The sequence below is a fragment of the Pinus tabuliformis genome, chromosome 4_2 (assembly GCF_031772625.1).
Source record: "Pinus tabuliformis cultivar Carrire ecotype Pingquan chromosome 4_2, CPIR1, whole genome shotgun sequence".
In the NCBI taxonomy this organism is placed as follows: domain Eukaryota; kingdom Viridiplantae; phylum Streptophyta; class Pinopsida; order Pinales; family Pinaceae; genus Pinus; species Pinus tabuliformis.
The window spans coordinates 444,808,945-444,814,825 of NC_142304.1; the positions used below are offsets into that span (position 1 = coordinate 444,808,945).

Genomic DNA, 5,881 nt, shown 5'->3' on the forward strand with positions numbered 1-5,881 from the left:
CATAAACTTATTAAAATAAGCAAAATTAAAAAAAAATAAAAAATTAAGGAAATAATCTACCATCTACGCAATAAGCACAAAATATTTTGAAACAATAAAAAATACAACTATAAAGAAAATAATACACTGAATATGGAGTTTTGGGGGCCAATGTACACAATATATACTTCAAAATCATAAGAACTTTACTATCCCACTCCTGATACTCAACATTAAACAATACAATAAAAATGCAGTTCTTTCCTTTCCTAAATGCTTCATATTTAACATAGTTTGATGAAGGAAAAAGGAATACAGATGCATATAGATACTGCAAGATCATCTACTTTATATGTTATATTTTAGTATCTCACTGCTGATGCTCTGTTCAAATTCTGAACATCAAACAATATAATAAGAATGGAATCCCTTAATGCTCAATATTTAACATATTTTGATGAAATTTGAACATTAAACTATGTAATATGGTAAGAGTGGAATCCATTAATGTTCAATATTTAACATATTTTGATGAAGGAAAATGAATACAGTTTAGTTTCAAATCTGGTTGCTTTGCATTGACGACATTCATGGTGCAGAAGCTTTTGTATGTTTTTGAGTCTGGCTGCTCTACTTTTTTCTTCGTTTGCTGTGGCTGTAATCTGTAGCCAGCCCTGCCAGTTGGTTTGGATTTCAGAAGCGTTTCTGTTTGTACTTCAGATATTTTGTTTGTTTGTTGCTGAGATTCGAAGCGTGGATCTGCAGGAATGGCAGAAGAACAGTTTACGCCAGGGCGTACGAGAGTGGGATGGGTAGGAACTGGCGTGATGGGGTTTGCAATGTGTGAGAGGGTGCAGGCTGCCGGATACCAGATAACTGTATATGCCCGGACGCCCAGCAAGATCAGAGGGCTCTGTGAAAAGGGAGCAGTTTTGGTGGATTCGCCCATGGCAGTTGGGGAACGCAGCGACGTTATCTTTACTATGGTCAGCGACCCTTCTGATGTTCGCGAGTTTGTCCTAGGAACTAAGGGTATCCTCTCTGGCGTGGTCTCCGGAAGTGGAACCGTTCTGGTTGATATGACCAGCAGCCAGCCCTCGCTTGCTAGAGAAATCTACGAAGAAGCCAGAGCTAAAGGCTGCGAATCCGTGGATGCACCGGTGTCGGGCGCAGACAAGGGGGCTAAGGACGGTACTCTGGCTATCATGGCGGGGGGACGTGCTGAGACTGTGGCGAAGCTGGATCCCCTGTTTAGGGTTATGGGATCAGCGACTTATCTGGGGCTTCCGGGCTCAGGCCAGAGCTCCAAGATAGCGAATCAGATTGATGCTGCGGCGAGCCTGGGAGGTCTGAGCGAGGGGTTGGTATTTGCTGACAAAGCTGGGCTGGATGTGTCCAAGTACTTGTCGGCTATTTCCAGGGGAGCAGCCGGGTCAAAGGTCATGGACCTATTCGGAGGGAGGGTTATCGGGCGTGATTTTGCGCCCGGGGGTTTTGCAAATTATATGCTTAAAGATTTGGGAATGACTTTGCAGGGTTCCGAGGACATGGGGGTTTCTCTGCCTGGGACTGCACTGCATCACCAGCTTTATATGTCTATGAAGGCCAATGGAGATGGGCTTCTTGGTTGTCATGCCTTAATCACTGCCATCGAGAGGCTTAGTAACCATTCTTTGCCATCACCACCGCCCTCAATCTGACATTGTAACTATAAACCCTGCACTTCATTTTCGGATTTTTTTACCAGGTGGTGGGATCGATCGAGCCCTGTTCTGGAAAGCTGGAACTTAGTATATGATAAAGTTTTCACCGTATGTTCTAGAATGCTTTCTGAATTTCTGTCAATAGATGCAGTCGACATTTAATCAGGAAAAAATAGATTGTCAATGGGGCAGTCGACATTTAATCAGGAAAAAATAGATTGCCCACCTGGTCTCTATGCATGTCATCAGCATCTGTTAGGACGGTAGATGTACTTAAATGTATAGGTTTTTATTGAAATTTTTGGTAGAGATGTGTTAGAATTAGATTGCCCACCTGGTCTCTATGCATGTCATCAGCATCTGTTAGGACGGTAGATGTACTTAAATGTATAGGTTTTTATTGAAATTTTTGGTAGAGATGTGTTAGAATCATTAGTTTGAATTATATAAACTCTGCATAATTGAAATGCTTCAGAAAGTTTTCTAAACTTCAAATCTATTCAAAATCACATTTTAAACCGCGTTGAATCCATTTAAAATCACAGCGTTGAATTCATTTAAAATCAAAGCGTTGAATAACCAGACAAAAAGTTATTTACCAGATTGGAACCAAAAAAGATCCAAATGGTGTTCAAACAGTAAACTGTTTTCCAACTGTTCTGGAATCAATGACAATGGTCCAAAAGTAAGAACCTTATGATTGTTTTTCATGAAATAGCAAAAACAGTTTAAAATATGGTGTACTCACCTGGTTTCTCATCCAGCTTAGGATCTAATTAAAAATTTCACTAACCAAACATGGCAGAGCTTAGGATCTAATTAAAAACATTACTAACCAAACATGGCAGGAACTCCCGTGGAAGGCTGGACTCTCAGCCATTAGGTTATGGGAGTTTCACCATGTAGTTTCACGGCAAAACAGTAGATACTGATGGCTGCTGAGGCGCGGTGCTCCTCTTTGTTATTGATCAGTGACATTGTCACCATAAATGCTCCTCTTTGATAGATCAATGACATTGTCGCTATAAATGTGGGATATTATTCAGAATATATGATAGGAGGGTTTTTTAATGCTCTTTGATAACATAAAGATAGGAATATCAATAAATTCAATGCTATAATGCACTTTAGATCGGAGGAATCCACAGCAAGGCATATAAACTATATAGAAATAGATTAAAGATGTGTTGCAAATGTAAGTTTTGGTTGTCCCAATATGTAAGAATCTACAGTAGTCCAAGGAACTTTAGAAGTAGAACAAGCAGAAAAAGGACCAAGGAGAGATTCCCATTTTGTAACTCCTCTGATCCAAGTTACCAGCGGTATATAGGACCAAAGAGAGATTCCCATTTTGTAACTCCTCTAATCCAAGTTACCAGCGGTTTATATTGTACTTCAAGAGATCCGACTCCTTTTTCAGCGACTAATATAGCAACTGACTTTGTTAAAAAAAAGGAAAATAAGATACTTTGGAAAAACTTAAGTAGTAGAATATATTGTCTCTTAGCATTAATCTAATCAGTGGCATATCCTATCTCTTAGCATTAATAAGACTATAGCATTAGATTTATTGATCGCCCAAAGATAGATGCATGTCTTTGTTATAGAGCAGCAACATTACATTAGAAATGTGAGAGAATTTCCGAAACATATAACAAAGTGAGTTTCATCATTTAGTTACAGATAAAACGAGTTTAAAATCATTGTTACTCATTAAATATTAGATCGTTAAACAAACAACATTTGATCGTGCAAGCATACCATTTCTCCGAGAGTAGAATGATTGTTTTTTCATTAGAGATTAGGAGATCCTTAGACCCTTTAACAAGTAACATTTGAGTCTCCGAGAAAACAGTTGCCATAGCGTACTATTAACAATTAGTGACAAACTTATTGGTTAGGTTGGGCTGATTAATAGTATTGAAAAATATGTTGGTAAATATGTTGGTATGTTGATCACTGAAAATGTGTAGTTTGCTAATAGGTATTAAACGAGTGGGGTTGTATATGTTCATGTAGATCGCTGAAAATAAGTAATTTGTTAATGGGCATTAAATGAGTAAGGTTGTATATGTTTATCATTAGATTTTGGCATGTTAATTATCCAACTATGGCAAGCTAGTTATCCAAAAATAACAAGTCAATTATCAAAAAAAAAAAAAAATACAGCCCTACTCATTAAGCCACATATTTATTGTGAATAAATAACAGATTTGTGAAAATATTACACAAGTGGTTCAAGATTGATTTTCAGCGCTGTGCAACTTTACTAGTCACCTGAAATTGATTTCACTTCGGGGAGTCAAGGCATAAAAGAGTTAGAATATTCAATAAATAAATAAATAATAACCTGATTTGAGTCTCTTAAAATCTCCCACAAACTCTTGGCAACCAACGTCATGGACCTATGGCATGAGTTCATCCTTGAGCAAATTCTTTTATGTGCTATGAGACCGATGGCTTAAATGGAAAAGGAAAAAAAACAAAATTAGAAGTAAATTTTACACGCAAGGAGTCATTGCTCCGCGATCCTATGCCCTAGTAGGATAACTAGACAAAAAAAGATATGGCTAACCCAAGGCAACAAAAATCTCAAGTCAAATGATCATGCAAGCAATCTCCATGCAATTTCTAATGCTATAGGGTTTGAGCAAGTACCTTGCCTCCTCGTAGGTTGGTGAAGGGTTTTGGGACTGATGCAGAATCCTCTCGCTCCAATCAAGCGATCTCTCTCTTCTGTTATCGATCCCAAGCCTACACACAAGCACAAACAAACAAAGACGACAAGTAGTCTTTCGTAGAAGACTATTAGCTCAAAACATCAAGAAATACATGAACATAAATCACTGCAAATGTTGATATAAAGGAAGGGAACATGAATCTTCATTAACCATATAATCAAGAATACATCAATATACCTTCAACTTTGGCGCTCCTATCCTCATTCCGACTGAGTCTCCCCACTATAATGAACAAGAACTCAAAGAAGAATGGAGCTCTCAAAACTAAATCACAATAGCAACATATGACTTTGATTTTGGCTCACTGATTCGAACTCGCAGATTGTGACTAGCTTAACCCTCTAGGATGGCCCTATATAAATAGGAAGAAGGAGACTTCCAGGAGGATGAATGTAGACACCTAGGATGAAGAGAAGTTAAGAAAACTTTTCAATAATGTGTTCTAGCCAACTCAAATAAATGAGATAAGATCATGAGTTGAACTTGTCTCGTAGGAACCATAAGTCTCTAGAACAAGTCCCCCAACCTCATGGACAAAACTATGAAATATTATTCGAATTCAAGCTTCTGTGATCCATATCATAATGTATAAAGAGTTTTTTTGGAAGATGAACCACACTTGCTAGTTCGAAATGCGTCAACCCAAATCTTCAATGTGACTTCTTCTGAAAAAACTCTTTATACATTATGAAATATTAGTCATAACCGCATGGACAAAGTGTCATTCATGCAGTTGGAAGGTTCCAACTGCACTCACAAGTCGGGCTGTGTGCAGTTGGGGAGAAAAGCTGAGAAAAAGAGTGGTGAAGGCCAAAGAAAAAAGTCAACAACATAATGACTCAAGAGGACTAGCCCTAGGCAGAAAAATAGGTGGATAACAAAAATATAATGTGGTTCTATGTCAGAGATACATTAGGAAAACATTGGACAAAAATGAGAGTGCTCTAAGTAGTCTTAAAAGTACATATCATAGTGAAATACTCTACTGCAACTTGGGAGGGATAACATGAATCACTGATATGTAGTGAAACCCAAGGTCTCCATCCCAACCCCAATGGTACAAATCTACATCATGTGAAAAGTTGAATTGATGTCAAGCATGGTAGAAGTCAATTGATTACCATTCATTGAGATATATTGTTATTAATGTGAGAGGACCCATCAATGTGGAAAATGGACCCCAAGGTACCTAGTACAATCTAGTGAGTGTGAATAGAGTATTTAATGTCAAAAACTCATAGACTTGATCTATCATGATTCCATGAGGTAAACCCATTGTCAGTCATAAGAAAACTTACCACTGACGACTAAAAGCTCCAAGGTACTATTATTAGCACAACACAAGGAATCTTTTGAGATAGGTCTCTCATAATGGTGTTGGCAAAACCCAGTGTTTTTCTTTTAATGCTAGTAGGACTTACTCCCTATTGAATATTACTACACTAATAGGATTTCCAA

At 37.9% G+C, this 5,881-nt stretch overlaps 1 pseudogene; it reads left to right on the plus strand.

Annotated features, from left to right (window-relative positions):
• Nucleotides 1–433: 433 nt before the first annotated feature.
• LOC149169878 (putative 3-hydroxyisobutyrate dehydrogenase-like 1, mitochondrial pseudogene) lies at nucleotides 434–1,987 on the plus strand (annotated as a pseudogene).
• The last annotated feature ends 3,894 nt before the right edge of the window (nucleotides 1,988–5,881 follow it).